Source organism: Eubalaena glacialis, chromosome 2, assembly GCF_028564815.1.
Source record: "Eubalaena glacialis isolate mEubGla1 chromosome 2, mEubGla1.1.hap2.+ XY, whole genome shotgun sequence".
NCBI lineage: Eukaryota > Metazoa > Chordata > Mammalia > Artiodactyla > Balaenidae > Eubalaena > Eubalaena glacialis.
In genome coordinates, this window is record NC_083717.1 from 161,720,979 (window position 1) to 161,733,105 (window position 12,127).

Here is a 12,127-nt window from a genome sequence, read left to right on the forward strand (position 1 = left end):
CCACGTTCTCTCATGTTTGGGCGTTACATTAACATTATTGTTTTTTTTTAATTGAGGTATAGTTGATGTACACTGTTGTGTGTTTGGTTTTTTTGTGTGTGTCTTTGTCTTTTGATATTTAATGTGTTCTAGTACTTTTTGTTAAATAATATTATTGATATTTTGACATAACAGTAATGATGTCATTTTTTTCCTTCCAAAGTTTTATGTAATAGATCAAATTCTCATATGAAACAAGAATGTTAGATTTTAAAAAAAAAACATGAAGAATAATAGAACTCATTACTTTTATTTTTTTAACCTGCCAATTCTTCTTTATCCTCATCTCAGGTGTCACCTTCTTCAATTAGCCTTCCTGGACCTTCCCAGGCTGGCCTGGCACCCCTCCCATGTGCTTTCTAAGTAACCTTTATTACTGGAAGTACTACTCTGGTCATGCCATTGACATTTTGGTTTCCCCCAGTTAACTTTGCATGCCTTTATGTCAGAAGTACTGTCTTTAATTTCCTTATTCCCAGAATTGAATAGTACTTGGTAAAGGGTAAGCACTAGAGTATCTGTTAAATGAAAATGTATAGAAGGAAGGAAAAGTTAGCTAATTTAACTATTTAGTGAAGTGGCCAGTGCCCCACCCGCCTCCTCAAAATAGAGGGTATTTATTGCATCTTTAAAATATCACAAACAGGTCTTAGGAATTATCCAACATCTTGTTTCCATAGCTGGACAACTTTTAGATCTTATTCATCAGCCTGTTGAACTATTCCTTTTTAAAAGACATAGATATCATTCCCCCAATTTTTCTGATATTTTTAACTATTGTGACTTGCTAAATCAAAGCAGCTGAATTTGACACAAGTTCAATATAGTTTCCTTCAAGAATTAACTCATTTTTCTGGGCTTGAGATACCCTGTGGATGTTTTTTCCACCCAGGACATTTTAGAGTTCAATGAGAGACCTATTCTGAATGAGGATATTGATGGGGAGGTGAGCACACATAGACTTCACCTTGTAACGACCCCCAGTGTAATGCCCTTGCTCATGTTCTTTACACAACTATAGATAGTGCCCATCGTGGCCAGTCCTTTGTTTCCCCACCGTATGTCAACCCAGAGCCTCTTCTTTTTCCTTCCAAGACGACTGAGATCTACATTGATGTGATTGAAGTCCCTCCGCAGGGTGCCTCTGGGGCCCTTCACAGTAACTATGCATCCCTTCAGGGTGATGTCGACATTTCCAGAATGTCACCAGTCTGATTGTTGAGAACTGGCTTCATTCTTGCAGTAGATGCAGCAAAGGGAGGTGAGGTATTTTTGTTTTCATTTTTTAATGTCATATTTTAACATGGTTTCCATAGTACTGAAAAGAAAATTTTTAGTGGAAGAAACCACAATTTGAGATTGCTTTGTTATGACCTTACGTATAAACCAATATACAGTGGGCCCTGCATATCCGTGGATGTGGAACCTGTGGATACGGAGAGCCAACTTTACTGGGGCATTTTATGTAGGGGACTTGAGCATCTGAGGATTTTGCTGTCTATGCGGGGTGTCCTGGAACCAATCCCCTGTGGATGCCAAGGGGCCATATTTCCACCTATCTCTCCACACTCATAAACTCCTTTTCAGAGTAGGAATCTTTTAAGCTCTTAAAGGTTGGTTACCTTTTTCTGAGAATGTGATATTTCTCAATATCAGAAATTATTTCTTTTGGCAAAAAGGGAAAAATTCCATTATATATATATATATATATATATATATATATATGGATATATATACACACACACACACACAAACATACATACATACCACATCTTCTTTATCCACTCATCTGTTTGATGGACACTTAAGTTGCTTCCATATCTTGGCAATTGTAAATAATGCTACTATGAACATTGAGGTGCATGTATTTTTTCGAATTAGTGGGATTTTTGTTTGTTTGTTTGTTTTGTTTTGTTTTCAGATATATACCCAGGAGTGGAATTGCTGGGTCATATGGTAGTTCTATTTTTAGTTTTTTGAGAAACTTCCATTCTGTTTTCCACAGTGGCTACACCAATTTACATTCCCACCAACAGTGTACGAGGGTTCCCTTTTCTCCGCATCCTCGCCAACGTTTGTTCCTTGTGTTCTTTTTGATGATGGCCATTCTTACAGTTGTGAAGGATAACTCATTGTGGTTTTGATTTGCATTTCCCTGATGATTAACAATGTTGACCATCTTTTCATGTGCCTCTTGGCCACCTGCATTTCCTCTTTGGAAAAATGTCTATTCAGGTCTTCTGCCCATTTTTAAATTGGGTTGTATGGGTTTTTTTTTTTTTATGTTGAGTTGTGTGAGCTGTTTATATATGTTGGATATTAATCCCTTATCAGTCATATCATTTGCAAATATTTTCTCCCATTCAGTAGGTTCTCTTTTTGTTTTGTTGATGGTTTCCTTTGCTGTGCAAAAGCTTTTAAGTTTAATTAGGTCCCATTTGTTTCTTTTTTTGGATCTGTCTCCTAAAACAAAGGAAATAAAAGCATTCTGCTTGGTTTTAGGTTGAGTCTTTTCTCTGAGTGCTGTTAGTTATATGAGTCTCCAAGTCTCTTTTCCTTAAGACCTAACATTTTGGATAATTATTTACCAAACTTATGTGTGAATTCTTGATCAGGAAACAGAGAGAGAATATGTCGCAATTCTTATCAAGTCCTCATTTAAAAAGGGTTTGGTGGGGGAATAGTAGTATTTTGTCTGAGATAGAGTCCTAAAGGAACACTGATTTTTTTGGACAGGCCACTGGCTGGATGGGAATGGGAGAGCTGGATATTTGTCCTGACTTTGCTACTCTCTAAATATTAGTATGATTTCAGCAGATCACCTTACTTCCCTTTGCTACTCTTAAGTTTCCCCATCTGTAAAATTAGGCTGGATTAGAAGGTCTCAAAGGCCCCTTGCAGATCATCTAATTCTATAGTTTGTTTTGTACTCTGTCAGGATTTCATGTTCTTGACGTTCTTTGTTGACAAGTAAGGTGTGGGAGGAAATGACAGTCTTGAGTAACCAAAATGGATTTTGTCTACCCGTATGCGCTAATCCCCAAAAGAAGAGGAAAATGCAAATGAGCCAGGGGCCGAACACGAAAACGGTGACAGCAAGGAGAACATTGAAGCAGACAGCTGAAAGCTTCCTTTCCTGGCCCGTCTGCCATGAGAAAGGCTGAGACTGCCAAAGCCTCCAGGCAATCAAGGCCAGAACTTTGGCTCACTCTTATTTTGAACTACCCCCATACCACACACACAAACCACACAGGAAAATTGTCGCTCTCTCTTCATATTTGTGCATTTTGGCTGCACTCCTATTTATGCCAAGTCCTTGCCTAATCCCCTTCCTTCCAGCTGTCACTATATTCTGCCTGTTGCTTTCCGGGCTTTGGAAAGCAGCTGCAATTTTCAGTGGAGGCCCAGGGGTGGTGGCCTTGGCGGTGGGGCGTTGTTAGGGTGTGTGGACTCTGTCCGAACCAACAGTCACTTTTACCTGGTTTATAGGCAGTTTGAGGAGTGTTCTCACTCTCCTTCCTTGGCAAATGTCAGAACTGATGGCTTTAATTTTTTTCCCTCTCCTCCCTCTTTGGGGAGTTTTTCCCCCCTCTACATTCCTCAGCCTTTTAGTCTGAGAACGTCCTGTGGAAGATTTGGTTTGTCTTAGGTTCTTTTGCCAGGCTGCTCATCTTCTTCTTTTTTCCACATAAAACGTATTTATCTATTGGGAGAGCTTAAGATGGATAACCAGAGCTTACAAGCCTAGAAACTTGACCCCTTCTCATCTCTGACAGTATATCCCAAGCCATTAGGTCTCCCAAGGCCCAGAGAGCTCTTGGTCATTCGCTGTCCATCCAGCCTCTAGTTGGAGAGCTAGCTTCGGTGTCCTTTCACCTCTGGCTTGTGAGGTTTTCCCATGGAGCTTGTCTGCATACATCTCGTATTGGCTCTTAGTGATGGTAACCGAACAAAGAGACACTTGGTTCTCATCATATTAGAAAGCTGAGCAAGAATCAGGAGATCTGCTTGAAGAATCTTGGCTGAATATAAGGAGAAGCCATGTTATTATGAAGGTTTTAAATAATTCCAGTGTGCACAGACTGACCTTGCTGGCCTGAATATTGAAAGCAGAACAAAACTCCCACCCAGTCATTGTTTTTGGCTGATGAAGAGAGCCTTTTTAGGTACAGTGGGTTGTTCTCTGCCCCTCTTTCTGGAAACTGCATCAACTATCTTGCCTTCTACCTAGCAGTGCACACACTCCTGTTTTCCTTTGGTTTTTTTAATAAATTTATTTAGTTATCTATATGTGTTTTTGGCTGCGTTGGGTCTTCGTTGCTGCGCACGGGCTTTCTCTAGTTGCGGCAAGTGGGAGCTACTCTTTGTTGCAGTGCGCGGGTTTCTCATTGCGGTGGCTTCTCTTGTTGCGGAGCACGGGCTCTAGGCACGCGGGCTTCAGTAGTTGTGGCACGACACTCCTGTTTATATAAGAGGAACCTCACATAGTTCTCAGAGCCTGGTGAAAAAAAACTCAAAGTGTGTCTGTGTTTGGGTTTGTCTGATGGTTTCTCCTATCTGTATGAATTTTGTATTTTATTTCAAAGAATTTAAATTTTAATTGATGTTAAATTCAAATAGGTGAGTCTATTTGATAAAATTCTTTGGTGATAGGATACTGTTTAACTTTATAGGTACTATATAAAGTCTTTTTATTCGTGTTGGGAATATAATACTACCAAGCCATTTTTTCTTTCAATTCTGCTGTTTTATCTCAATCCTGGACTTACTTGGCTATATTGTTTCTAATGCCCAGTTAACCCTTCTGTCACTCATCCTTTCTCCCAGTCTACATTTTTTGCATTGTCTATAATTCATAGAATCATAGTTTGATAAAGCATTAGTACTGGAAGGGTCCTTAGATGTTAACTACCCAAGCTTCATTTTATAGATGAAAAAAGAGCCTACAAAAGTAACAGGATTAGGCCAAGGTCACATACCTGCCAGAGCTTAGGCTCACAAGTGTTTTTCCACTATACTACTCCAGACTCCATGTGTCAGGAATTTTCCAAAGCACTAGACTAGTAATAGCTACTTCAACAGGCAGGAAGTGCATCTTACTGGAAAGGGCAGAGCTTTTGGAGCCAGAGAGATTTGGGTTTGAATATCTTGTTCTGCCACCTACTGGCAGGGTAAATTTGGCAGGTAACTAAAGCTTTTAGGGACTCTGTTTCTTCCTCTGTAATATGGGAATAATAATAAGAATACTTTAGGGTTATTATGAGTATTGCACTATATGATCTGTATAATGTGCCTGTTATACATATTGTGTTCAACAAATTATTATTATTATTATAAAAAATCTACTGATCATAGGAAATATTATCTCATATATATAAATAATAATTTAAAATAGGTATTTTATAATTAGCTATTCTGAGCCGTTCTTGTTCAATTGTATTCTCCTAAAGTTAGCATTAAAATATGAATGGAGTGAGTTGTCCGGAAATGAATTCCTGAAAGTTATTTATACCGTGACAGTGATTCATGCATTTCCCTTTTCTTTATAGCTTTCATCTGTACTTAGCTACAGTGTATCTTGTCCAAAAATTTTTGTACATGTTGAACTCACCCTAGGAAGACATCTGGAGTATACTTGGGTTTGGCCCCTGGTTTTCATTTAGCTAAACACTAGGATATAAATCTAGAATATAATCTACGTAGAATGTTAAATTCATATTTTTGAGAAGCTTGAGATATTTAGTGTTATTCTGAAACTCTTTGTGTGATGAACAGCTTCGATGTGAAATTATATGTACCTGTCTGGAGTATAGGTTGAAGTTATCTTGTGTTCATCATAAAGGGCCCAAGATTGTTCTGTTAAAAGGAAGTAGAACTACGTTGTTGAACCCAATAGCATGGGGAGGAGGAATGAGTTAGGAAACAAAAGCTAAGATTGAATTAGCAAAGGCCAGAAGCAACAAAAGAAAGTTTGGAAGCTTCAGAAGGAGTGATTCAGGGGAATTTCAGTTGTGGGCCTCTCAGATTGCATAGATGTCGTTGGCTGACTGGAATGCACTTAAGCTTAAAGTGGATGGAAGGACCTTGAGAAACTAGACAGAAAGAATTTCGCTTCTCTAATAAAGAGAGGGCTTGGGAGAAAGAGCTTTGGCTTAGATTTTAGACATAAGTTAAGTGCAACTAGAAAGAGGCACTATGTGCTTTCCTCCATATGGAACCCTTAATTGCTAAGGCACTTTCAAGTTCATGTAATTTGGTCCATAACTATGGTTAGATACATAGACTTTTCTTTCCTTGGTCGCTTTTCCAGTAAGGTGAAAGTTAAAGAGTGCAGCAGTGGTGGAGAGTGGAATGGATATTCCTTGTGCCTGTTCCTACCCGCTGTTATATATTAGGTTACGAGCCTTAGGCCAGCAGTTTCTTAAAGATAAAAGTAGGCGTGAGTTTGGAGGAATATTGGATAATTGAATATGACCAGGAAGTAGAAGGTGCTATTTTGCTATATTTTGGGTTCATTCAGATGGGATCAAACCAGAGGAATTTGGCAAGCATTGGGACTCACCACTTAGAACCACACTGAAATAGTTGTGGTAGCAAAAGAATTTCTCCAGGAGACTTATTCCACTTGAGGCATAACAGCCAGAGATTCCTGGCCCTTGAGGGGAGAGTGCCAAAGCTGATAAATTTTAGAACAATCAACTGAAGTCTATAAACTCAGGAGAAGTAGTTCAATTAGATGGTACTGGGACTAACTTGTTTCCATAATTTTCACACAGAAGACATAGTATGAGTAAATGTGTCCTATAATCCACTGTTTAGAATTAGCTCCTCCCTAATATTATGTCCTTTCCTTGAGATTTAATATATTGCAGTTTAATAAATGAGAAGATTATAAAAGAATTTAATTTTAAGAACTTGTGTTTGACTTCTTCTGTATTCGTGAAATGCTGACATATTAACCTTACCATTTTTTAAGACTTTTCTGGAAGAGTTCTTCGTGACCTAAAATATACCTTCCTGTTTAATCATTCTCTGAGGCTTTTTATACTCTGGTAAAATTAACTACACTTCATCATCATCAGTATTGCTTATCCCTTGTCACCTGACATCTATCCTTGTATTGTCCAATTGTATCCCCTTCAATTGCCCAGTCCACTGACTTACATACATTAGGTTTTCATTAAATATTTTTTATTTAATGGTGAATGAGGAAGTACTTTATATTTTAAACAACTGACTATTGTGGAGAAAGACAACACAACAGGAAGGAATTACTGTGGCTAAAGAGTCAAACAGGAGACTAAAAATGGGAGCTTTAAAAATTTTTAACAGCTTTATTGAATCATAATTGACATCCAATAAAGAGCATATATCTAATACAATTTGATAAGTTTTAACATATGTATACACCCATGAAGTCATCACCACAATCAAGATAATGAACATGTCCATCATCCCCAAAAGTTTCTATGTAGCTGTTTTAATCCATCTCTCCCATCCTTCCCCACCTTACCCTCCTCAAGCAAACCACTCATCTGTTTTTGTCACTATAGATTAGTTTGCATTTTCTAGAGTCTTATATAAATAGAATCATACAGGGTAAACTCTCTTTGGTCTAGCTTTTTCACTCAGCTTAATTATTTTGAGATTCATCCATGTTGTTGCATCTATCATTATTTTATTGGTTTTTGTTGTTAAGTAGTATTCCATTGTATGCATATAACACAATTTACTTATCCAGTCACCTATTGATGGATATTTTGGGTTCTTTCCAGCTTATGAATATTATAAATAAAGCTACTATGAACATTTGACTACAAGTCATTGAATAGAGGTATGCTTTTTTTTTTCATGGATAAATACCTGAGAGTAGAATGGCTAGATTATAGGATGGTGCATGTTTAGCTTTGTAAGAAACAAACTGTCTTCCAAAGTGGCTGTACCCTTTTGCATTTCCCCAGCAATGAAGTAGAGTTCCTGTTGTTCCACATGCTTGCCGGCATTTAATAATGTTGGTGCTTTGAATCTTAGCCATTCTAATAGATGTTTAGTGGTATCTCATTATTATTTTAATTTTCAAGTCCCTAATGACATATGAGGTTGAGCATCTTTTAAAATACTTATTTGGGGCTTCCCTGGTGGCGCAGTGGTTGAGAATCTGCCTGCCAATGCAGGGGACACGGGTTCGAGCCCTGGTCTGGGAAGATCCCACATGCCGCGGAGCGACTAGGCCCGTGAGCCACAATTGCTGAGCCTGCGCGTCTGGAGCCTGTGCTCCTTAACAACAGAGGCCGCGATAGTGAGAGGCCCGCGCACCGCGATGAAGAGTGGCCCCCACTTGCCACAACTAGAGAAAGCCCTCGCACTGAAATGAAGACCCAACACAGCCATAAATAAATAAAAATAAATAAATAAATAAAAATTAAAAAAAAAAAAAGAAGGGCTCACCCTGTGCATGTGAGTTTCATTTAAAATACTTATTTGTCATCTGTATGTCTTATTTGGTGAGATGTCTATTAAGATCTTTTACCCATTTTTAAATCAGATTGTTTAAGAGTTTTTAGAGTCCCTTGAGTCCCTTGTATATTTTGGATACAAGTCCTGTATCCAGTACGTGTTTTGCGAAGATTTTCTTTCAGTCTGTGGCTTGTCTTTTCATTCTCTTAACAGTGTCTTTTGCTAAGAAGTTTTTAATTTTAATGAAGTCCAGCTTGACAATTTTTTCTTTCATGGAGAGTGCTTTTGCTGTTATATCCAGAAACTCATGGCCACGCCCAAAGTCACCTAGCTTTTCTCCTATGTTATTGTCTAGAGTTTTATAGTTTTGTGTTTTATATTTAGTTCTATCATCCATTTTGAGTTAATTTTTGTGAAGGGTGTAAGGTAAGTGTCTAAATTATTTTTTGTTTTTTTAATGTGGATGTCCAGTTGTTCCAGCACCATTTGTTAAAAAGACGATCCTTCTACGTTGAATTGCCTTTGGCTCCTTTGTCAAAATTCAGTTAACTATATGTGAGTTATGAACTCTCTACTCTTTTCCATTGATCTAGTTATCCGTTCTTTCACTGATAGCACACTCCCTAGATTACTGTAGCTTTATATTAAGTCTTAAAGTCAGGTAGTTTCGGTCCTCCATCTTTGTTTTTCTTCAATATTGTGTGGGCTACTATGGGTCTTTTGCCTTTCCATATAAGCTTTAGAATCAGTTTGTCCATATCCGTTAAGTAATTTATTGGGATTTTGATTGGGATTGCATTGAATCTATAGATCGAGTTGGGAAGAATCAGCATTTTGAGAATATTGGGTCTTCCTATCCATGGACTATCTCTCCATTTATTTAGATCTTGTTTGAGTTCTTTCATCAGAGTTTTATAGTTTCCTCCTATAGATTTGTATATACTTTGTTAGGTTTACACCTAAGTATTTCTCTCTCTCTCTCTCTCTCTCTCTCTGTGCCAAGATAAATGGTGTTGTGTTTCTAATTTCAAATTCTAATTGTTCATTGCTGGTATGTAAGGAAGCAATTGACTTTCGTACATTAACCTTGTATCCTGTCTTCCTTTGGATTAAGTATTTTTTATGATTCCATTTTACATCCTTGATTGTCTTGTTAGCTATAACTTTAGTTGTTTTGGAATTTATAGTATACATCTTTAACTTATCACAGCCTATCGTTAACTGCTATTATACCACTTTACATATAGTATAAGAATGTTACAGTAGCTGTATAGTAGTTGTCATATATTTTACTTTTACATGTTATACATGTTATGAATCACACAATAAAGTTTTGTTTAAGCAGCCAGTTGTCTTTAAAATATATTTAAATAATAAAATATCTTATATATTTACCTACTAGGTACCATTTCCATTGTTCTTTATTCCTTTGTATAGATCCAGATTTCCATCTGATGTTATTTTCCTTCTGCCTAAAGGACTTACTGTATTATTTCTTGTAGTGTAGGTAAGCTGATGATGAATTTTTTCAGCTTTTGTATGTCTAAAGAGCTCCTTATTTTACCTTTGTTTTTTGGAAGATAGTTTTGCTGGGAATAGAATTCTCGGTTGACAGTTTTTTCTTTCAGTTTTTTGAAGTTGCGCTACTGTATTTCCATTTTCATTGTTTCCAACTAGAAACTGCACTTATCTTTGTTTCTCTGTATATAATGCGTCTTTTTCTCTTGTTCCTTTTAAGTTTTTTTCCTTTCACTGGTTTGAGCAACTTAATTATGATGTACCTTCATGTAATTTTCTCATGGTTTTTATGCTTGGGATTTGTTGAACTTTTTCATATGAAGAGTTATAGTTTTCATCAAATTTGGGAAAATCCTGACCATTATTTTTTCAAAAGTTTTTTCTTCTCTTTTTCTTCTATCCTCCTTCTTGGAGACTCCTTTTACACATATAGTAAATCACCTGAAGTTGTCCCATAGCTCACTGATGCGCTTTTCATTTGGCTGATTGTTTTCTGTTTCATTTTAGATAGTTTCTATTGCTGTAGCTTCAAGTTCATTAATTGTTTTTGTCTATTTCTATGTTTACTAGTTTCTATTGTTGTGTCTTCAAGTTCTCCAATGTGTAATCTACCATTAATTCCATCCAGTGTATTTGTCATCTCATATATTATAGTGTTTATCTCTAAAAGTTTGATTTTGGGTCTTTTTGCTATCTCTAACTTTTCAAACATATGGAATATAGTTATAATAACTATTTTAATATCGTTGTCTACTCATTCTAGCATCTGTGTCAGTTCTGAGTCCATTTCAGTGATTGAGTTTTCTCCTTATTATGGGTCTCACTTTGCTGCTTCTATCTATGTCTGGTTATATTTGATTGGATGCCAGACATTGTGAATTTTACCTTCTTGGGTGCTGTATATTTTTGTACTCCTGTAAATATTAAGCTTTGTTTTGGGATGTAGTTGAATTATTTGGAAACAGTTTGATCCTTTTGGATATTGCTTTTAAGTTTTTGTTTTGTTTTTTTTTTGGCAGGACCAGAACCATTTGGTTTAAAGATAATTATTCTCCACTATCAAGGCAAGATCCTTCTGTATACTGTACTCAGTGCTCCATGATTTATGACGTTTCCATTCTGGTTGATGAGGATAGGCATTACTCCTGGCTTTGTGTGAGTGCCAGGCACTCTTCTCTTTACTTCTATCAAATCTTTCTTTCTCCAGCCTCAAGTAATTTCCTCACATGCATGTACTATTCAGTACTCTGCTGAGTATTTGAGGGAGACTCCACAGATCTCTCATGTGAACTCTAGCTGCCTTGTTCTTCCCAGGTCCTAGGTTCCATCTCCTCAACTTGAGTGGACTCCATCTGGGTTTCCTCTCCCTGCATCACAGCCTAGAAATTATTAGTAAGCTGGGGCAGTCATAGAGCACTCCTCATTTTTTCCATCTCTAAGGGATCACTGTCTTTCATTGCCTGATGTCCAGTATCTTGGGGAAAAAAGTTGTTTCATATGTTTTGTCTTAAAAATATTTTTTTGGTTGTTTTAGGTAGTAGGGTAAATTTGATCCTGTTACTCCATCTTGGTCAGAAGAGAAAAAGCTTCTTTTAAGTTTTCAATGGTGGTTATAGAAATGACCAATATCAAGACAAGGAGTCTCTAACTGAAATACCCATGATGTTTCCTCATAAATTGAGAATTTGGAAAGAGAATTAATCTCAGAATTATCATTATTTTTTCGTCCACTTAACATGCATCACAGACATTTACATAACAAAATTCCTTGTACAAATGGTTGATCACATCAATGGGTAGATTATTGAATTTGAGGGGGAAAGACATACACAAGCCACTAGAATTATACGTTTCATAGAACATATTATGTAAAAAGGAAATGATGCCGAGTGAATTGAGTTGGTATCATAGTACAGTATTATTTTAATTTCTTTATATCAGTAAATAGCTGTGAGATTTTTGGTTTTGTTTATTCACTTTATTTGTGCTTTACTGGGAAGCCAATTGATTTTTGGCAAGAAAAGAAGCAGAAAAAAATACCAAAATGCTAGAGAAACGTAGGTTATCTCCTGTCTGTTCTTACAGCCTCTATAATGTCAGCCAAGTCAATAAA

The 12,127-nt window shown here is 36.9% G+C and overlaps 1 protein-coding gene and 1 pseudogene across 4 annotated transcripts in view; one reads left to right on the top strand and one right to left on the bottom strand.

Annotated features, from left to right (window-relative positions):
* The window catches only part of RAD51B (RAD51 paralog B), a 607,462-nt gene that overhangs the window by 292,633 nt on the left and 302,702 nt on the right, over window positions 1-12,127 (top strand). The gene's annotated exons all lie outside the window — the stretch shown is intronic.
* LOC133085566 (large ribosomal subunit protein uL6-like) lies at window positions 738-1,274 on the bottom strand (annotated as a pseudogene).